This window comes from Procambarus clarkii, chromosome 60 (assembly GCF_040958095.1).
Source record: "Procambarus clarkii isolate CNS0578487 chromosome 60, FALCON_Pclarkii_2.0, whole genome shotgun sequence".
In the NCBI taxonomy this organism is placed as follows: domain Eukaryota; kingdom Metazoa; phylum Arthropoda; class Malacostraca; order Decapoda; family Cambaridae; genus Procambarus; species Procambarus clarkii.
Window position 1 is genome coordinate 24,637,441 of NC_091209.1, and position 23,416 is coordinate 24,660,856.

Here is a 23,416-nt window from a genome sequence, read left to right on the forward strand (position 1 = left end):
ATTATCCAATTCAGCAATCCATTGATCTACGACAACACTAGCCTCATGCCTAGTTACAGTGCGTTGCTCGGCCCTTATGGGTAACTCTCCCTCAAAATCAGGTTCATTTTCTTGATTAAGCCGTTGTAAATTAAAAGAAAAATCGGGGTAAATTAAAAGGGCAGGAGGGAAATTGGGATGAATGGCATCAAACAAAGATTCTATTTGCTGAATAAAATAATCACGATATATAGTTAAATAATGGGCAGGATCTCCTTGGGCATAATCTGGCATGCTATATGAATGGCGTATGTACCCCCCATTGAAATTATTTATCACTTCAAGCACTTCGGGTTGAGGAGGAAGCAAAACATCTACCTGCTGTTGCTGTTGCTGTTCCTGAGGTGGTGGCGGAGAATTAGCGATAGGCTGGCTGGCATCCATATCGGAATCAGCTTCCCAAACTAAATGCAGGGAGTCTTCTTCATCCTCCAGTTGAGAAAGTATAAGTAACAAGAATAATGATTTCAATAAATAAAATTATATATAGGGAGTTTAATAATAATAATGGGATTATTGAAATATGAAAATAATAATTAATGTGGATGTTACTTACGATTAGAACTTTCCCTGTTGTCATTATCTTCTGGTGTCTGAGCGAGCTCGGCTCGTGCTAGGCTCTTCACCACCTCTTCCACGAGGATATTCCTCCTCTACCTCCACTACCTGCTGAGTTGGCGAGCCTAAAATCATATAAATGATCATGTGAATAATAATTGAAGATGATAAGTGAGGTATTTATATAAATATATCCAACAAGAATTGGGAATGGTTTAATATTACAGAAGAACTATATTTAACTTACTTTCATACTGGACGCTTTGGTGCGATGACGCTTCTGAGTGCTCTGAATCAGAACTAGTATCAGACTCGGAATCATCTAGATACATTCAAAATGGACATGCATCAGGGTTGCGACCTGTAGATTTTAATTATTCTATATAGTTATGCATATTTTTTAAGGAATGCTGTATAGCTCTACAACTAATTGTAAATAATAATTCATATATAAATTCAGCTGCTGCAATTTATTAAATTATGTATTTTTGTTGAGAATATTAATACAAATAATATCTGATGCTGCTGTTAAGTCATTTTTTACAATAGTAACTATAAATATGCTATAACTCACAACAGATTTATGGGAAATTTCTACAGTTGTTATACCCACACTGATACTTACGGGTAGAACAAATCACTTTGGAGCACGAGGGACAAATCTTATCAAAATGTCCACGAGGTATTTTATAGCACTGCTCACAGTAAATAACACACTGATGCCGAGGATTGGCGGTGAAGGTTATCCTACATTCAGCACATCTTGCCTGGCACAGGTGGAATGGCCCTAGTTTAGGAGCCTTGCAAAGTTCACACATATACATGGTTGAGTTGATAGATACGAGACAACGAAGTTCGTTAATGCACAAGTGCTGGAGCTAGTTCAGAGTGTTAGCACAGGAAGCTTGAGTTTGACTGTCCTTTGGGCAGGGGGGAGGTCCTTATAAGGACCCGTGGACTCCTTATAGCAGTCTCCGTGGTGTAGTGGTAAGACACTCGCCTGGCGTTCCGCGAGCGCTATGTCATGGGTTCGTATCCTGGCCGGGGAGGATTTACTGGGCGCAATTCCTTAACTGTAGCCTCTGTTTAACGCAACAGTAAAATGTGTACTTGGATGAAAAAACGATTCTTCACGGCGGGGATCGTATTCCAGGGACCATAGGATTAAGGACTTGCCCGAAACGCTACGCGTACTAGTGGCTGTACAAGAATGTAACAACTCTTGTATATATCTCAAAAAAAAAAAAATGTGAGATGTGTATATGGTTAGGGTCAATATTGGATTACTACTGAACTCACATTGAAATCACCAATGCCCAGGGCTCTATTTTTTCATATATATGACCGATAGCGGTTTTCATTTTTATTTTGCCCTATGCGAAATAAACAATCCTTCAAGAAAAATTGTCAAAGCTCAAATTACATTCTCTAGAAAGACGAAGAAGAAGAAATAGGGGTGACATGATAGAGGTGCGACTGAATGGTCATAGTAAAGTGGGATATTAATAACCTATTAAACGTATAAACATGAAAGAGAACAGGAATAAATTGGATAGGTTTTTTAGATTTAGGAAAAGACCTGGGTAAATACAGGTAACAGGGGACGAACTTGAAAATACACACATAACTTCTTGCAGTGCTGCTCCCCTTTGTTTCATATGAATGGATTTCATTCCTATGCTCAATACACGATCCTTGGCCAGACATGCTATTTCAGTAAACTGACTTATTCAGGGAAGATGAAGACTGGCCAGCTGATGACGTCATTTGTCCATTAGCGACGCCTGTGCATGGGTCAATGGGGTAACGAAATTTGGGTATGCCAGAAGCCAGCATTTTAATCCCCGTCAGCGAAAATTTCATATGCTCAAAGAACGAAGATGATATATGCTCAATAAGCAATCTCCAAAGAAAGATTGACAAAGCTTAATTTACAATATCTAGAAAGGTGAAGAAGAAATAGGGGTGACATGATGGAGGTGCGACTGAATGGATTCATGAACTATAAGGCTATCACTAGCAGAGGTAGCTAAAAACGGGTACGCCAAGTCAGGACCTTTTAATCCCCTTGATTGTACCTGTGCAAGGACACTGAGCGGCTACCTGGTGACGTCATTGACCATTAGCGATGTCTGTGCAAGGGTCACTGGGGTAACTAAAAACGGGTACGCCAAGTTGGGGCCGTCAAATCTCACTGGGGTAACTAAAAATGGGTACGCCAAGTTGGGGCCGTCAAATCTCACTGGGGTAACGAAAAACGGGTACGCCAAGTTGGGGCCGTCAAAAAAAGTAAAACGGCCCCTACTTGGCGTACTTTATACTACTCACACACACACACATACACACACATATACACACACACACACACACACACACACACACACACACACACACACACACACACACACACACACACACACACACACACACACACACACACACACACAGACACACACACACACACACACACACACACACACACACACACACAGCGTTCATGAACCTGTGTAAGGAATCATTCAGAATCTTGTACACCACATATGTAAGACCAATCCTGGAGTATGCGGCACCAGCATGGAGCCCGTACCTTGTCAAGCACAAGACGAAGCTGGAAAAAGTCCAAAGGTATGCTACTAGACTAGTCCCAGAACTAAGAGGCATGAGTTATGAGGAAAGGCTGCGGGAAATGCACCTTACGACACTGGAAGACAGAAGAGTATGGGGGGACATGATCACAACCTACAAAATCCTCAGGGGAATCGACCGGGTAAACAAGGATGAACTATTCAACACTGGTGGGACGCGAACAAGGGGACACAGGTGGAAGCTGAGTACCCAAATGAGCCACAGAGACGTTAGAAAGAACTTTTTCAGTGTCAGAGTAGTTAGTAAATGGAATGCACTAGGAAGTGATGTGGTGGAGGCTGACTCCATACACAGTTTCAAATGTAGATATGATAGAGCCCAGTAGGCTCAGGAATCTGTACACCAGTTGATTGACGGTTGAGAGGCGGGACCAAAGAGCCAGAGCTCAACCCCCGCAAGCACAATTAGGTGAGTACACACACACACACACACACACACACACACATGGATTATTCGAATCTGGGGCACCAACAAGACAAGAGAGAATAGAAACAGAAAAATACGAATTGCACGAGATATTGAGGTGTATTGGAGCAGGAATGGCAGAACACAAGGTGGATATCAATCGCCGGGTTGGACCTTACAATTGTACCAAGAATAGACCTGTTCTGGTGCAATTCTCCAATGAGGAGGCAGTGGAGTACATAATGAGGACCAAGTATTTACTCAGAGGAAGTGAAACCCATTACAATGTGTTTATAGAGAGGTTTATGACGAAAGATGAGCAAATAGCCCACAAGAATAGATGGCAACAACGACACTGAACTAGCCTCTCAGGTAGTCTCACCTCCCAGGTCACATCCCAGGTCACCTCCCAGGCCACCTCCCAGGTCACCTCCCAGGTCGCATCCTCCCCAACTCAGCCCTCCTATACATCCCCCCTGCCTCAGCCTCCCAAAACCCCCCTGTCCCTTCCACATTTGCACCTCCCCAACGATTCCCCTGCCCCTGCTACATCACACTTGTCAGCGACCCCAGTGGGTCAAGCCATGCCCTCCCCAAACCCACCTTCCCATCCCCCCTCCCCAAATACCCCTTCCTACTCCCCTGCCCCTTCTACCCCATTGACTTCAATTCCATCTACTCCATCCCAGCTTCCACTGCACCCCTCTTCCAATCACCCCCAAACCCCACCCAACCCTCACCCCTCCTATGCACCTCCAGCCCACATTTAACCCCCTCACCTTGTGACCCCCTAACACCTTCCCCCATCTCCCTCTTCCCCTCTTCTACCCCAAAACCCCCACCTACCCCCGATTCCCCCCTAACTAATATACCCTCTCTTCCACTCCCAGCACCCATGCTCCATTCTCATCTCAGCTCTCCGCCCTCAGTATCCCTCTCCCCCCCAACCTCTCAACCTCTATCTGAATCTCAGTCTCACTCTATTTCTCAACCCCCCTATGCTATTCAGACCCCTAACTTTCAGACCCATTATGCCCTTCCTACCCCCCTAGATGCCCAGACCCCATTCGCCTACCAGGCACTCCCAGGCACCCCCCTAGCACCCCCCCCCACTCACCCCCACAGCCCCCACTTGCCCCCCAGACACCCCCCAGTTCCCTCCAGACCCCTGGTGAAAGGGGGAACTCTGACACCCGAGTTTCCAAGAAGAGTCTCAAGGTTTGGTACACCAATGCTGATGGGGTAGCCAATAAAGCAGAAGAGATAAAAGAAAGAGTTAGTGAGGCAGACCCAGACATAGTGGCAATAGTGGAAACTAAAATAAATGGCATGATCTCGGATGCAATATTTCCAGAGGGGTACCAGGTGATAAGAAAAGAAAGGACACAGAGACAGGGAGGAGGAGTGGCACTACTAATAAAGCGGAAATGGAAGTTTGATGAGCTGGAAAATCCGGGTACCAATGAAAGCACAAGCTTCATACATGGAACTCTGACAGTGGATGGGAAGAAGATTGTAATCTTGATACTCTACAATCCCCCACCAAACAGTAGAAGGCCCAGGCAGGAGTACGAGGACAGCAACAAGACATGTATGGATGAACTGCAGAGGGCAGCAACTTTAGCGCATAGAATGAGAGCGAAGCTGCTGGTCATGGGGGACCTAAATCACGGAGAGATTGATTGGGAAACGAGGAATACCCATGGCGGGGAGGAGACCTGGGGAGCGAAGCTGGTAGACGTTATTGACAGGAATTTCCTAACACAGCATGTGAAAGAAGATACTAGGGAAAGAGGAGGGGATACGCCCAGCCTATTAGATCTCATTATCACTCAGAATGTAGAAGACATCGAGCAGTTGGAACATGAAATACCACTAGGAGCTAGTGACCATTGTGTCCTAGTCTTTGACTACATGATGGAGCTTAAAATTGTGACCAAAGGACAAGAGGTCCGGGAAAGGAGACTTGATTACAGAAAAGGGCACTACAGAAGGATAAGGGACTACCTGGGAGAAGTGCAGTGGGAGGAAGAACTTAGAGGAAAAACAGTGCAAGGTATGATGAACCAAGTCATATTGAAATGCAAGGAGGCTGAAGATAGATTTATTCCAACAATAAAGGAAAAAAGCAGGAGGGAATATAATAACCCATGGTTTAATAGACAGTGTCAGGAAGCAAAGGTGAGAAGCAGGAGGGAGTGGAGGAAGTACAGAAGACAAAGGACAGAGGACAACAGGATTAGATGTAACAGAGCTAGGAATGATTACATTAACATAAGACGAGTGTCTGAAAGAAATTATGAGAATGATATTGCAGTCAAAGCGAAAAAGCAACCAAAATTACTACATAGCCATATAAGAAGGAAGATGTCGGTAAATGACCAAGTGACAAGACTGAGGAAAACAGAAGGGGCATATACAGAAACCGACACGGAAATCTGCGAGGTACTGAATGCAAAATTCCATGGAGTGTTCACAACCGAGCCTGAGCAGCTCCCATTGTTAGAAGAGATTACCCAAGATGAAAGACTATCAGATATAGAGGTGACAGCAGAGGATGTAATGAAACAGTTGACAACACTGAATGCAAATAAAGCTGTTGGACCAGACAAAGTATCACCGTGGATACTTAAAGAGGCAGCGAAGGCTCTCAGTGTGCCTCTGGCAATGATCTTTAATGAGTCACTTATGTCGGGAGAATTGCCCAGTTGCTGGAAGGAGGCAAATGTCGTACCGATTTTCAAAAAAGGTGATAGGGAGGAGGCACTTAACTACAGACCCGTATCACTGACAAGCATCCCCTGCAAAATACTTGAAAGAATAATTAGGCTAAGACTTGTTGAGCACCTGGAGAGCATTGGGTTTGTAAACAAGCACCAACATGGGTTCTGGACAGGGAAATCATGCCTAACAAACCTTTTAGAATTCTATGATAAAGTAACAAGGATAAGGCAGGACAGAGAAGGCTGGGCAGACTGTATATTTCTTGACTGCCAAAAGGCCTTTGATACGGTACCGCACATGAGACTGCTATACAAACTTGAGAGGCAGGCAGGAGTAAGCGGAAAGGCCCTAGTATAGGTGAAGAACTACCTAACAGGAAGGAGCCAGAGGGTAATGGTAAGGGGCGAAAAGTCGGACTGGCGAACAGTAACAAGTGGAGTACCTCAAGGATCGGTGCTGGGACCAATCCTCTTTCTAATTTACGTAAATGATATGTTTACAGGAGTGGAATCATACATGTCAATGTTTGCAGATGACGCAAAATTAATGAGAAGAGTTGTGACAGACGAGGATTGTAGGATCCTCCAAGAGGACTTAAACAGGCTGCAGAGATGGTCAGGGAAATGGCTACTGGAGTTTAACACCAGTAAATGTAAAGTTATGGAAATGGGATCAGGTGACAGGAGACCAAAGGGACAGTACACAATGAAGGGGAACAGCCTACCTGTAACGATTCGAGAAAGAGACCTGGGAGTGGATGTGACACCTAATCTAACTCCTGAGGCACATATAAATAGGATAACGACAGCAGCGTACTCTACACTGGCGAAAATTAGAACTTCATTCAGAAACCTAAATGAGGAAGCTTTTAGGGCGCTTTACACTGCCTACGTGAGACCCGTCTTAGAGTATGCCGTGCCATCATGGAGCCCCCACCTGAAGAAACACATAAAGAAACTGGAGAAGGTTCAGAGGTTTGCGACGAGGCTTGTCCCAGAGTTACGAGGGATGGGATATGAAGAGCGGCTGAAGGAACTGAACCTTACGACACTAGAGAAAAGAAGGGAGAGAGGAGATATGATAGGGACATATAAAATACTCAGGGGAATTGACAAAGTGGAAATAGATGAAATGTTCACACGTAATAATAACAGAACGAGGGGACATGGATGGAAACTGGAAACTCAGATGAGTCACAGAGATGTTAGGAAGTTTTCTTTTAGCGTGAGAGTAGTAGAAAAATGGAATGCACTTGGGGAACAGGTTGTGGAAGCAAATACTATTCATACTTTTAAAACTAGGTATGATAGGGAAATGGGACAGGAGTCATTGCTGTAAACAACCGATAGCTAGAAAGGCGGGATCCAAGAGTCAATGCTCGATCCTGCAAGCACATATAGGTGAGTATAGGTGAATACACATACACACACACACACACACACACACACACACACACACACACACACACACACACACACACACACACACACACACACACACACACACACACACACATATATATATATATATATATATATATATATATATATATATATATATATATATATATAAGGCACAACTCTCCTAAACACGAGAGTCAAGTATACAACTTTAGAACACTTTCCCACCAGGAGACTCGAACCCTAGCCAGCACAGAAGCCTTCCAGTAACTGGCATAACAGGTACGCCTTAACCCTCTCCACCACCTGCTCAGACCCTTAAAAGAGATGGTAATTTCGGAGTATTTAAATACTCCAAAGATCACCACCTCCCAAGAGCACTAGAGCAAGTGAGGGGTCATTTAGACGTTAATTTCATCAAGTCCCTGTTAATATGGGAAGACACAGTGTCTATGCTTAAGGCACAACTCTCCTAAACACGAGAGTCAAGTATACAACTTTAGAACACTTTCCCACCAGGAGACTCGAACCCTAGCCAGCACAGAAGCCTTCCAGCAACTGGCATAACAGGTACGCCTTAACCCTCTCCACCACCTGCTCAGACCCTTAAAAGAGATGGTAATTTCGGAGTATTTAAATACTCCAAAGATCACCACCTCCCAAGAGCACTAGAGCAAGTGAGGGGTCATTTAGACGTTAATTTCATCAAGTCCCTGTTAATATGGGAAGACACAGTGTCTATGCTTAAGGCACAACTCTCCTAAACACGAGAGTCAAGTATACAACTTTAGAACACTTTCCCACCAGGAGACTCGAACCCTAGCCAGCACAGAAGCCTTCCAGCAACTGGCATAACATGTACGCCTTAACCCTCTCCACCACCTGCTCAGACCCTTAAAAGAGATGGTAATTTCGGAGTATTTAAATACTCCAAAGATCACCACCTCCCAAGAGCACTAGAGCAAGTGAGGGGTCATTTAGACGTTAATTTCATCAAGTCCCTGTTAATATGGGAAGACACAGTGTCTATGCTTAAGGCACAACTCTCCTAAACACGAGAGTCAAGTATACAACTTTAGAACACTTTCCCACCAGGAGACTCGAACCCTAGCCAGCACAGAAGCCTTCCAGCAACTGGCATAACAGGTACGCCTTAACCCTCTCCACCACCTGCTCAGACCCTTAAAAGAGATGGTAATTTCGGAGTATTTAAATACTCCAAAGATCACCACCTCCCAAGAGCACTAGAGCAAGTGAGGGGTCATTTAGACGTTAATTTCATCAAGTCCCTGTTAATATGGGAAGACACAGTGTCTATGCTTAAGGCACAACTCTCCTAAACACGAGAGTCAAGTATACAACTTTAGAACACTTTCCCACCAGGAGACTCGAACCCTAGCCAGCACAGAAGCCTTCCAGCAACTGGCATAACAGGTACGCCTTAACCCTCTCCCCACCTGCTCAGACCCTTAAAAGAGATGGTAATTTCGGAGTATTTAAATACTCCAAAGATCACCACCTCCCAAGAGCACTAGAGCAAGTGAGGGGTCATTTAGACGTTTTGGGAGGTGGTGATCTTTGGAGTATTTAAATACTCCGAAATTACCATCTCTTTTAAGGGTCTGAGCAGGTGGTGGAGAGGGTTAAGGCGTACCTGTTATGCCAGTTGCTGGAAGGCTTCTGTGCTGGCTAGGGTTCGAGTCTCCTGGTGGGAAAGTGTTCTAAAGTTGTATACTTGACTCTCGTGTTTAGGAGAGTTGTGCCTTAAGCATAGACACTGTGTCTTCCCATATTAACAGGGACTTGATGAAATTAACGTCTAAATGACCCCTCACTTGCTCTAGTGCTCTTGGGAGGTGGTGATCTTTGGAGTATTTAAATACTCCGAAATTACCATCTCTTTTAAGGGTCTGAGCAGGTGGTGGAGAGGGTTAAGGCGTACCTGTTATGCCAGTTGCTGGAAGGCTTCTGTGCTGGCTAGGGTTCGAGTCTCCTGGTGGGAAAGTGTTCTAAAGTTGTATACTTGACTCTCGTGTTTAGGAGAGTTGTGCCTTAAGCATAGACACTGTGTCTTCCCATATTAACAGGGACTTGATGAAATTAACGTCTAAATGACCCCTCACTTGCTCTAGTGCTCTTGGGAGGTGGTGATCTTTGGAGTATTTAAATACTCCGAAATTACCATCTCTTTTAAGGGTCTGAGCAGGTGGTGGAGAGGGTTAAGGCGTACCTGTTATGCCAGTTGCTGGAAGGCTTCTGTGCTGGCTAGGGTTCGAGTCTCCTGGTGGGAAAGTGTTCTAAAGTTGTATACTTGACTCTCGTGTTTAGGAGAGTTGTGCCTTAAGCATAGACACTGTGTCTTCCCATATTAACAGGGACTTGATGAAATTAACGTCTAAATGACCCCTCACTTGCTCTAGTGCTCTTGGGAGGTGGTGATCTTTGGAGTATTTAAATACTCCGAAATTACCATCTCTTTTAAGGGTCTGAGCAGGTGGTGGAGAGGGTTAAGGCGTACCTGTTATGCCAGTTGCTGGAAGGCTTCTGTGCTGGCTAGGGTTCGAGTCTCCTGGTGGGAAAGTGTTCTAAAGTTGTATACTTGACTCTCGTGTTTAGGAGAGTTGTGCCTTAAGCATAGACACTGTGTCTTCCCATATTAACAGGGACTTGATGAAATTAACGTCTAAATGACCCCTCACTTGCTCTAGTGCTCTTGGGAGGTGGTGATCTTTGGAGTATTTAAATACTCCGAAATTACCATCTCTTTTAAGGGTCTGAGCAGGTGGTGGAGAGGGTTAAGGCGTACCTGTTATGCCAGTTGCTGGAAGGCTTCTGTGCTGGCTAGGGTTCGAGTCTCCTGGTGGGAAAGTGTTCTAAAGTTGTATACTTGACTCTCGTGTTTAGGAGAGTTGTGCCTTAAGCATAGACACTGTGTCTTCCCATATTAACAGGGACTTGATGAAATTAACGTCTAAATGACCCCTCACTTGCTCTAGTGCTCTTGGGAGGTGGTGATCTTTGGAGTATTTAAATACTCCGAAATTACCATCTCTTTTAAGGGTCTGAGCAGGTGGTGGAGAGGGTTAAGGCGTACCTGTTATGCCAGTTGCTGGAAGGCTTCTGTGCTGGCTAGGGTTCGAGTCTCCTGGTGGGAAAGTGTTCTAAAGTTGTATACTTGACTCTCGTGTTTAGGAGAGTTGTGCCTTAAGCATAGACACTGTGTCTTCCCATATTAACAGGGACTTGATGAAATTAACGTCTAAATGACCCCTCACTTGCTCTAGTGCTCTTGGGAGGTGGTGATCTTTGGAGTATTTAAATACTCCGAAATTACCATCTCTTTTAAGGGTCTGAGCAGGTGGTGGAGAGGGTTAAGGCGTACCTGTTATGCCAGTTGCTGGAAGGCTTCTGTGCTGGCTAGGGTTCGAGTCTCCTGGTGGGAAAGTGTTCTAAAGTTGTATACTTGACTCTCGTGTTTAGGAGAGTTGTGCCTTAAGCATAGACACTGTGTCTTCCCATATTAACAGGGACTTGATGAAATTAACGTCTAAATGACCCCTCACTTGCTCTAGTGCTCTTGGGAGGTGGTGATCTTTGGAGTATTTAAATACTCCGAAATTACCATCTCTTTTAAGGGTCTGAGCAGGTGGTGGAGAGGGTTAAGGCGTACCTGTTATGCCAGTTGCTGGAAGGCTTCTGTGCTGGCTAGGGTTCGAGTCTCCTGGTGGGAAAGTGTTCTAAAGTTGTATACTTGACTCTCGTGTTTAGGAGAGTTGTGCCTTAAGCATAGACACTGTGTCTTCCCATATTAACAGGGACTTGATGAAATTAACGTCTAAATGACCCCTCACTTGCTCTAGTGCTCTTGGGAGGTGGTGATCTTTGGAGTATTTAAATACTCCGAAATTACCATCTCTTTTAAGGGTCTGAGCAGGTGGTGGAGAGGGTTAAGGCGTACCTGTTATGCCAGTTGCTGGAAGGCTTCTGTGCTGGCTAGGGTTCGAGTCTCCTGGTGGGAAAGTGTTCTAAAGTTGTATACTTGACTCTCGTGTTTAGGAGAGTTGTGCCTTAAGCATAGACACTGTGTCTTCCCATATTAACAGGGACTTGATGAAATTAACGTCTAAATGACCCCTCACTTGCTCTAGTGCTCTTGGGAGGTGGTGATCTTTGGAGTATTTAAATACTCCGAAATTACCATCTCTTTTAAGGGTCTGAGCAGGTGGTGGAGAGGGTTAAGGCGTACCTGTTATGCCAGTTGCTGGAAGGCTTCTGTGCTGGCTAGGGTTCGAGTCTCCTGGTGGGAAAGTGTTCTAAAGTTGTATACTTGACTCTCGTGTTTAGGAGAGTTGTGCCTTAAGCATAGACACTGTGTCTTCCCATATTAACAGGGACTTGATGAAATTAACGTCTAAATGACCCCTCACTTGCTCTAGTGCTCTTGGGAGGTGGTGATCTTTGGAGTATTTAAATACTCCGAAATTACCATCTCTTTTAAGGGTCTGAGCAGGTGGTGGAGAGGGTTAAGGCGTACCTGTTATGCCAGTTGCTGGAAGGCTTCTGTGCTGGCTAGGGTTCGAGTCTCCTGGTGGGAAAGTGTTCTAAAGTTGTATACTTGACTCTCGTGTTTAGGAGAGTTGTGCCTTAAGCATAGACACTGTGTCTTCCCATATTAACAGGGACTTGATGAAATTAACGTCTAAATGACCCCTCACTTGCTCTAGTGCTCTTGGGAGGTGGTGATCTTTGGAGTATTTAAATACTCCGAAATTACCATCTCTTTTAAGGGTCTGAGCAGGTGGTGGAGAGGGTTAAGGCGTACCTGTTATGCCAGTTGCTGGAAGGCTTCTGTGCTGGCTAGGGTTCGAGTCTCCTGGTGGGAAAGTGTTCTAAAGTTGTATACTTGACTCTCGTGTTTAGGAGAGTTGTGCCTTAAGCATAGACACTGTGTCTTCCCATATTAACAGGGACTTGATGAAATTAACGTCTAAATGACCCCTCACTTGCTCTAGTGCTCTTGGGAGGTGGTGATCTTTGGAGTATTTAAATACTCCGAAATTACCATCTCTTTTAAGGGTCTGAGCAGGTGGTGGAGAGGGTTAAGGCGTACCTGTTATGCCAGTTGCTGGAAGGCTTCTGTGCTGGCTAGGGTTCGAGTCTCCTGGTGGGAAAGTGTTCTAAAGTTGTATATATATATATATATATATATATATATATATATATATATATATATATATATATATATATATATATATATATATATATATATATACACATATACACTAGCAGTACCCGCCACACGTTGCTGTGGCTCAGTCTGGTTAAATGGGAAAGAATGAAAAGAGAAAGCGCACGTTTCTAATATGTGTAATTTCACACTGCTTGTGGGTTTACAATAGCTTTTGTTGTTCCGTTGTCTGTGGAGATATAGAGATTATCCGGTTTGCCGACTCTAGAACACGCAACATATAATTGTTCATGTGAGAAGCAATCCGTGTCTAGATATAAACTGCACAATTCTAAAGATTGGCCCTGAGTTTTGTTGATGGTGATTGCAAATGCCAATCGAATTTGAAATTACAATATCTTAAATTGAAATGGCATATCTGTTGGAATTATAGGAATGCGTGAAGTGAGGACATCTTCTCCTTTGAAAGGTACTGTCAAGATTTTTTTTTATAAAAGAATTATACAAGGTATAGCAGAACACACAATACATAAACAGAGAGACAAAAACAGATACAGAATAATACAGAACATCACCAGAACCTAGAAACGCCAGGCCCTGAGGCAAACTACAAAGCAAACATGAAAAACAAACATACAACAATTACATGGACATGGAAAAACACAAAAATAACGTACACAGAATAAACCAACACACGCACACACACGACGCACACAGCCACATAAACAGCACAAGGAAAAATCACATAACATACGCAATACATAAGTAACATAAAAAATACGCCGAAGGCGCAGGCACATTAACATACACACCCCAAGAAATAAACAGGGGCGAACAGCAATATACAGAGACACACCCACAACAAACACTCACACCAGAAATAACATAATAGTGGAAACAAAACAGCGTAAACAACCCACACAGGGCAAAAGCAACGGCCCACGCAGGAGCCAGGAAAGAAGCATACTCACACACACACACACCAAACCGAACACACAACCACAGGAGCAACCACAACAGAGCCACAGCAACCACACACACACCTCGCTCAACCCTCCCGAGGAGGCCCACTGGAGGGCCAGGGACCAAAGACAAAAAGCAAAGAAGCCCCACCCACCCAACCCACAACCAACAACGAAAAGCCCGACCCACGACCACTCACCCAAGAACTTCCCCACGAACATACCCACCCGTGAACCAACCGCAAAACTCGCTCGGAAAAGCACGCTGCAACCACCACCACGTGAACCGCAAACGGCCTCTCAAAAACCCTAAAACCCTAGCAACCCCATAAACCCTCCCTCTGATCCACCCACAAACAATACACATAGTAAGCAACGAGAAGACATAACATCTTCGTGCACCCGGAGCAAACCCCGCGGAAAGGACAAAAACAAAAACCTCAAAAGGCCATCTCGACACTCCGGCCAACACGTCGCGAAACCAATCAAGCAAACCCCTTAACCGCTCACAAAAATAGAAGACATGCAACTGAGTCTCAAGGAGACCACAGTGCACACACGCATCAGAGGCACGCAAACCCAGCAAGTATAACCGCGCATTTGTCACCAACGACAAATGCAATAAACGAAACAACAATTCCCGCTGCTGCGGCGCCAGAAACCGAGCCCCCAAAGTCACCCACACCTCCCCCCAATCCCAACACGGGAACAAAGCCTCCACCCGCAGTGGAATGCAACGAAATAGAACCCCATATACCGCCCTAACCGACAAGGACGGGAAACCCGGACAACGGCAGACCTCCCGAAGAATGGCTACCGCACAATAGTAAACAGGAGGGGTGCAGAAGGCCGCCTCCCGACAAACACCGAAATCAACCGAAAAGCTCAACCGAACAGAGCAAAAATAAATACCTAAAGCATTGAGGCCCCCCACCCAGCACTAACCCTTGACACAACGAGACCCAGAACAACGCCCGAGCCCTAATAAACACATCAGGAATACCCACCCCACCCTCCTGTACAGCCAACACCAATGTCGACCGACAAACCGGGTGGTAACGACCGCACCACACATACCAATAGACCTGGCGCTCCAACCCAAATGCCAGCCGGCGATCCAGAGGAAAGCACCGAGCCACGAACCAGACTCGCGACCAAACCTTGCAATTAACAAGCAGCACCCGCTGATAAATCGTCAACGGGCGTGCAGCCAACACCCCAATCGCCACACTGACACTACGGGAAACTGCACTCCAATTACAGGCCAAAGACTGCTCATAGGAAGCGAACCAGGTAAGCCCCAAAACACGCATAGAAGAGACAACCGGAAATCACGACCCCACCCACACATGGCGAGAGGACCACCCATCGAGACCCAGAAGACCGAACTTCTCACGATTGACCCAGGCCCCAGTGGCCAACTCAAACCGCTCAACCACGACCTGGACAGCCCCAACAGACCCCTCCGAGGCCACGAACAGGACGGTATCATCCGCATAGCTGCAGATGGGCAACCGAAGACCAGAAGGCAGCCGGGGGGGGGGGGGGGCGATCAACGGACACGCTTTGACCGCCCGAAAAAAGGCTCCTGAAATATGACATACAGGAGCTTAGAAAGTGGACAACCCTGCCGCACCGAGCGACATACAGGGAAAGAATCACTCAAAAACCCATTAACGCAAACCCGACTACAACATTGAGCATACAACATGCGTACCCAACGAACAAACAAAGGAGGAAACCCCAGCTGCTCCAACACACGAAACACAAAAGCGAGCGACACACGGTCAAAAGCCTTCGACCAATCCAGACAAAGCATCGCTGCCGACGAGAGAGAGCCTGGCATGTACAGGAGCACATCGCGAAACAATGCATTGCATTGCAACAAAGACCGACCCAGAATACCACAAAACTGCTCCACAGAGACAACAGACGCCACAACACGGAGACACCGACCAGCTAAGACCTCAGACAGGACCTTGTAGTCCACATTCAACAATGTAATGGTCCTCCAGTTCGAGAAGTACCTCAAATCGCCCGGCTTCGGGAGGAGCCGCACATTCCCAACGCACTGAGGCATAGGCGGAACGCACCCCCGAAGACAAGTCCGGACCACCTCCAAAAGAACATCCCCCAACACATCCCAAAAGGCGACATAGAACTCAACAGGAAGACCATCTGAACCCGGCACTTTCCCGGAACGAAACGACTGGACCACCGCAAATAGCTCCACCAATGAAACCTCCTCCACCAGACCAGCACAATCCGCAATGGACAACCAAGGAACGCACCGGCCTAAGAAGTCCTCGGCAAGCGCGGTGTCCCCAGCCACCTCCGCAAAGAGCGCAGTCAACTCCTGCCGAACATAATGCAACACACCACCGGTGTCCGAAACAACGGTTCCATCCGGCCGTTGCAGGGCCGTAAAAAGAACAGTCCCCCTCGTAGCTCGTACCTTCCCTAAAAGAAATGGAAAGAACCATTCTCCGTCCACATGCTCACTCACACAAGCATGCACACGAACACCTTCCGCCCACTCACTCCGCAATCTACAAATACGCGCCTTATCATCCGCACTCTCACCAAAACAATCAGCCCCAGCATTGTACCGCACATACAACCTCGACAGCCGCACCTGTAACAACCACAGCAAACCAAAGCGCCCAGCAGCCTTGCGTTTGGCAACCACGCGAAAGAACAAATGACACTGAACCTTACACCACTCCAAGATAGACAGAAACGTACATTGCCGGGCCCAAACCCTGACCCACCAACCCCGAAACTGACGACAGACCTGCGGACAACGCAACAACCCACAATTCAGCTTCCACCACCCCGCACCAATCCGCACCTGACTGGGCACACCAACGCGGACCACCACCAAACTATGGTCCGAGAATGCAACCGGGACAGTGCGGAAATCAAACACCGTACATTCCCTGCAAGTGACAATGTACGGAAATCTAGCTGCGAACGCACCCCACGCGCAGCAAAAGTAAATGACAACTCGCCCCCAAAGAGCACAGCAGTGTGCCGGAAACCGCACGAATGCACACGGAAACTGAATGAATGCACCACCTCCAGCAGCACACTCGAGACATTCTGAGGACGAGCGCTACAACAATCCCTCGCACTCGTCACACAATTAAAATACCCCCAATAAATCATGCCCCGCGTATCATGATGCAAGAAAGGGGGAAGCCCCACCCGAAAAAAAATCCTCCCGCTCCCGACGGCGCGCTGTCAAGAACAGAATGACGACCCCCAAAAACTCCACCCTCACAAATAATACCCGCCCATCCTCGTCCATCTCCTGTGAAGCACGGAGAAGGAAGCTCTCCGAGGAAACAACATAAGGGTCTCCCCAAAAGGTGTCCTCGGTGGGTTGAGCACCACATGAAAATGCACACTCAAACACTGCAACACGGACACATCATGAACATTATGCTCTTGAATGAGAGCCACATCTACACGTTCCTCCCACAGAACATCCAACAGGCCCAACTGGACCCCAAGAGCATTCAAACCCCGAACATTCAAGGACGCACACACAACAGAGGGCGCCATCAGGACAACCTCAGGACACCCCCCAGCCCGTCGTGACCCACCGCCCGCACATCAGCCTGTACCCCAGGGCGTGCACAACGGTCGACGCCAGGCACTGCACCGAGCCCAACGGAGGAGCCCTCCGCCAGTGCCTCAGTGCCCCCGCTAAGCGGAATACGGGCCGAAGCCCTCCGACGCCCATCCTTAGATAACACGACCACCAGGTCCCGATCACCAGGGGCAACCGCCCACGAAGGGGAGCCACTGGCAGGGGGCACAACTTCCAACACGGAAGACACCACAGAAGACACCACGGCGACGTCCACACCCTCATCCTCCATTGCCTCACGGTCCTCTGCCCACAACCGTCGAGGCGACGCAGCCCGAGGTGAACGACGGCGCATAACATGAGGCTGCTGATCGTCGGATCTATGACCCCCAGCAAGGGGTGCTCCAGAAGAATCCGTCGCGGGCTGCCCCAAAGCCGAGGCAGCACGACCACGCAGAACAGTAGCCTCCACAGCACGGGGCAAAAGCCCACCACCATGCCCGGAGACTGTAGACGGAGAAGGAGCAGGCCCAGCAGGCGGGAGAGCACACTCCAGCACACAGGGGGGGCATCCATTACGGATGACAGGGCAGGCGCAGGTGAAGACGGACCAGGGGGTGAGGAGACCACCGAAGGCGATGAGGGAGTCGATACAGAGACAGAGGGCGGGGAAGAAGCAGAGGGCAGGGGAGAGGGCAAACTCATCACAACCCCAGCAGCCCCGGGAAGCAGATAACTGGCGGCAGGTGAGGCAGGCACCACCCCAACAGCAGCATCCAAGGACAGCACGGAAGCAACCGGCCGCGGATACACCTCCGCCACCATCGAACGGAGAATACCCGAGGCAGGAGCCCCCAGGTCCACAGAGCACACTGGTGGGTCAGACTTACCAGGGCCAGACGAAGCAGTGCCAGAGGGAGCACCCGCCGAAACCGCCGCAGGAATCACATCAGGCACCAGGTCAGAGCGAGTAGGCGACGAGGAAGCCCCACGCTCACCCAAGCAGGGGAAGTCGCCCTCTAAAAAATAAAAGAGGGACCTTCAGCACGAGGAGCGTCACAGCCGGCCGCCACACGGCCCTCAGCACCACACCGGAAACAGGTCCGCGTCTGGCCCTGATAAAAGACCCGGAGCGAGAGCCCACGATACAAAAGTCTGGACGGAACAGGTGATGTAACCCGCATAACAAGCGTACGAGTACCCGTACGTAGCCCGCTCAGCCGGCCCGCACTCAAAGTGTTGAAGCGTTGAAACACTATCACACCATATCTCGCAAACACCGATCTCAGCTCGTCCGCGGGGAAAGCCACCGGCACTCCATGAACGCTCACATATTGCATGGCCCCCCAGGGATCCGAAACGTCGACAGACACGGCCGAGGTAGAAATGGGAACCGTGCGGCCGTCCCAGCACACCACAAACTCCCGATACAGCAGACTCGAGCAGAAGGACACCGCCACCCGAGTAGGAGAGAGCTTTTCCAGCCCTAACAAATCCAGAATGTCCACTTTGAGCTCATCGATAATCGCAATCTCCACTAGCGGCCAGTCCACAGGCCCAGAAAAGAGGCATGCCATGTCAACTCGCCTGACGCGGAAGATACCACCAACAACTATACCGCCAGCCAGGTCCTCCAGCCAGCGGGCGCACCGCACCACAACCCACAGCCGTCTCCACGCAACACCAGGCAACAACTGGCAGGTCAGGTGACCACGTCTTGACCCCCTGGCGGCCAGCGAGTGACCATCCAAGGTACTGTCAAGATTGTTGCTTCTACGATGTCGCTGATTAATTGACATCGTGGCATGGCAAAGTTTTGGCTGGTTGATATTTCGCAACATGATAATTGGCAAGCCGATTTTCAATTGCCGTACGTGTGATGGTATTCCTGGCAGATCGAGTGAATTAAAAAAATCTGTTGGATAATTAACCGCTTCATCTGCTTCCTCAACAGTGTCGACGGACTTGTATGTGACTGCCTCCCTTTGAATGTTAGACTGAATAATATTGTTAAGGTCGTACACGTTTTGTTCTTGGCCAAAAGATTAGCTCGTTCACTTAGCCAATCGTGATTCTTATAATTGGTTTGAATATTGGGAAATACTTTTTCAACCAATTCTTTTCTTGACGTCACTAAATTGCAGAGGTTATGAGGTAATGAAATTCGTCCTGAGGTCAGATCAACCGGAACGTTTACGTTCCCAATTTCCAGAAATTGATGTGAGAATATCTCCGCTGATGGATCGTTTTGCAGTAGCCACATAACTACACGCATATTTGTAGTTAATTTAAATGTCTTTACGTGGCACCACAAAGTAGATTATTTCATGCAAGCATTTATTTTGTCTGCTGGTGTCGATCGAGGAATTACAGGTTATGTGTACCTGAAATATCCTGCAAGCAATATTAATGCGTTCCCAAATGGTCTGATGTTTCCACGCAAATCTTGCAATGGTCGATCAAGAGGCTCAAGCGAATTTTTGTGGGGAATTGTGCATTCATCCCAAACAAAAAGTTTACATTTCTGCAATACTTTTCTTATGCCGGATGCTTTGGAAATGTTGCACGTGGGAGTTTCAATGGACAGCAATTTCAATGGCGATCTCAAAGCCGAAGTAGCAGTTCTTCCACCTGATAGCAATGTCACAGCAATTACGGACGATGCAAGAGCTAAGGTTATGCCATTTTGGGATCGAAATGCTGCCAGAATCAATCTAATTAGGAAGGTATTACCAGTTCTTCCTGGCGTATCTAAGAAGATTTCTCCAAGCCTGTTATTGACAGTTTGAGTTATTTGATTGTTAATGCCTTTTCGCTCAAGCGTTAGCCAAGGAATATTTTATTAAACATACCACAATAGATCACCCGTGTTGTAATTTTGTTCACGACGCAATTCTACATTGAACAAAGCAGCAGCAGATCAATTCGGTGATGGCATTTCCAATTGATTGAGAACTTTGTTCGCGATTTCTAAGCACAAGTCTTCAATCATTATCAACGCTTCTTTATAGATTTTTGCTGTAAAATAAATTTTCATATTTGAATTTTCCTTGCGAATTCGACGGATAATATTTTCATCCATGTGCAATTTATATTTTTCCCATAACTCTGTTGGAGATAACGGAGAGCCGGTGGTCAGTATGAGTGCACACAATGCACGAATTTGATTTGGATGTGACGTGTTGGACGCGTCATTAATGCCTTCATCCCAGTGTCGGTCGTTCTTCAATAAATTTACAGCTTGACATGCACTACGGGAAGTGGCGTGTGTTACACCGTTGACAAATCTCAATTGCTGGAAAGACGTTGGACCGAGCACATTTACCAAGAGAATGCGAAGAAAGAAGCATTCCTCCTGATTAGGATGCACGGTGTACAGTCTGCCTATCGTAGTTTATTTGAATATGCCAAGTTGTTCGTCGACTCGCTCTCCTCGTTTGCGTCGATCAAATAATTTTCTGCTGGCATTCCATGTATAATGCGCAGGCATTTCCGAATACAGCATTGTTTTCGCAAACACGTCATTTTGACATAACGTGAAGAAAGCAGTTAACGTTGTAGCCGGTGGATTCATAGCTGTTTGTTGCACATTTGCAGCTGTGAAATAAACGTGTTGTCCATTTTCATGTTTTCAAAACAGAAACAAAAAATACTAACGAAATATTTCAATTCAAAGGCAGATCAATTGACTCAGCTTAATTTCACCACCAATTGCACTGAAAAATAATAAGAACAATTAAAAAAAACGAAATGAAAAACAATGAAAAAAGAAACAAATAAACTATACCCACGAAATGAACATTATGGTAAACAACACCACTCAATTCCAACGCAATGTCACACAAAATAATTAAATAAAAATGAAAATAAATCAAAATCTATGAAATTTCAATTTATCAATGCAATCGGAAACATTGAAATGGAATTGTAACATATTTTGTATTACTTGTGTTGGTCTTACGTGCAACAGATGGCACTGTTTAAAAAAAATGTTTTTACCTGTCACAGGTGTGGCATCTAAATAGTATGTATATAAAAACACGCACATATTCGAATGGAACGTTGTGTCAAAATTTCAAAGCAATTGGTGAAGAACATTCAGAAATTAAAGTATTTGTTGCTCCTACGTCCTACAGGTGATTCACAGGAATAGTGAAACGCCATGCAACCTCTGAAGAGAGAACTAACACAACACCTGTACCCCCTATTAGACTATTTTACCGGAACTTCTTTTCCACAGCTCATAAAACGGAGGAAAGGGTCCTGAAAGATATTGTTAATAGGAACGTTATCCCTACAGACAAAAATCAGAAGATACAATTGACGATTTACTATAAAACCAAAAAAACGGCCAACCTACTCATGAGAAACTCTCCAGACACAAAGCAGAACGCTTTAAAAGAGACCAATGTCGTCTATGCCTTCAAATGCCCACTTGGGGATTTTAAGCCTCAAATAACTCAGTATATAGGCAAGACAACAACATCTCTTTCCAGGCGATTAACGATGCATAAGCAACAGGGCTCCATTAAGGAACATATAATCTCTTCCCACAACCAGACCATCACCAGAGAAGTCTTAACAAAAAACACGGAAATCATCGATAGATACAGCGATAGCAGGCGGCTTGATATCTGCGAGGCACTACACATCAAGAAGTCAACACCAGCAATCAACAGCCAATTAATGCACAACTATATTCTACCCACCTCAAGACTCCGCTCCAATATAGAAGCATCAACAAAATATGGGCCAAAAGGCCCTATGCAGTTACTTCCATTCTTCCCCTTTAACTTACCCAATATTATACCCATTGTTTCGTGTTCTGTCTTGTGTTGAAAGTATGTTTTTCACCTCATCCAAAACTGTTGTAACATATCACCTCACCCAAATGCAGGCATATAAAATGAAATCCGTTTAAATTATAGCATAGTAAAACTCTGTTTAGTGTTTGCAGGTCATAGTTGTGTGTGTGTAAACTAAAGTCTTTGAAAATTTAATAAGTTATTACGAAACGCGTTCAAGTGTCGCGTCAGACTAGAAATAAAAATGAATTTTGGAGAATTGATTTTTCAATTACCATCGACAGTGAAAAGAAACATAAGAAATGTTGAGAAAATTCGTGTTAGAATTATTAATCTTATATATTATATATATATATATATATATATATATATATATATATATATATATATATATATATATATATATATATATATATACTCAAGACGAGCGTCTCTCCACTAACTAATTAACTGTCAGAAGTGTGAAGTATTTCAAATGCTTGCCAAGTCCACTCATTGTGATAATATCCTTTCTACAACAACAATTAATTAAGGATTAAATATATAATATGTTAGTGAAGAGCTCAACTCAGCCGAGCATCATCAAGATCACATTCAACGGAAATTTTAAAAATATGTAATAAAAAATATGTAATATTTGTGACGAAGGAGTTAGCTATGTGTTTCACTCCAGGAGACGATGTGGTCGGAGTTGGAGGACGCTTATAGGGGTTTGTCAATTAATATATAACTTTCATGTTCATCTACCAAATATATACGGTCACGTGTATCTACCAAACAGATACACGTGACCGCACAGTAACAGGTAGATGCTGTCAAGTGCATCTACTAGTCACCTTTTTATCTACCAAAAGAAAGGTCACATGTATCTACCAAACAGATGGAAATGTTACGAACAGAAATCACAATTGCGTGATGCATCATGCAATTGTGAACTTACTGCAGGATCCAGTAAGTTCAGTAGAAGTTCGGTTTCAACTCCTTTTAACCATGTCGTAGCTCAGTCAATTAGGCAGCGTCTGGGATGCTCTTGGACGCATGTTCGAATCCTCGTCACGGCTCTTGTGGATTTGTTCAGATGGACATGTTCTTTT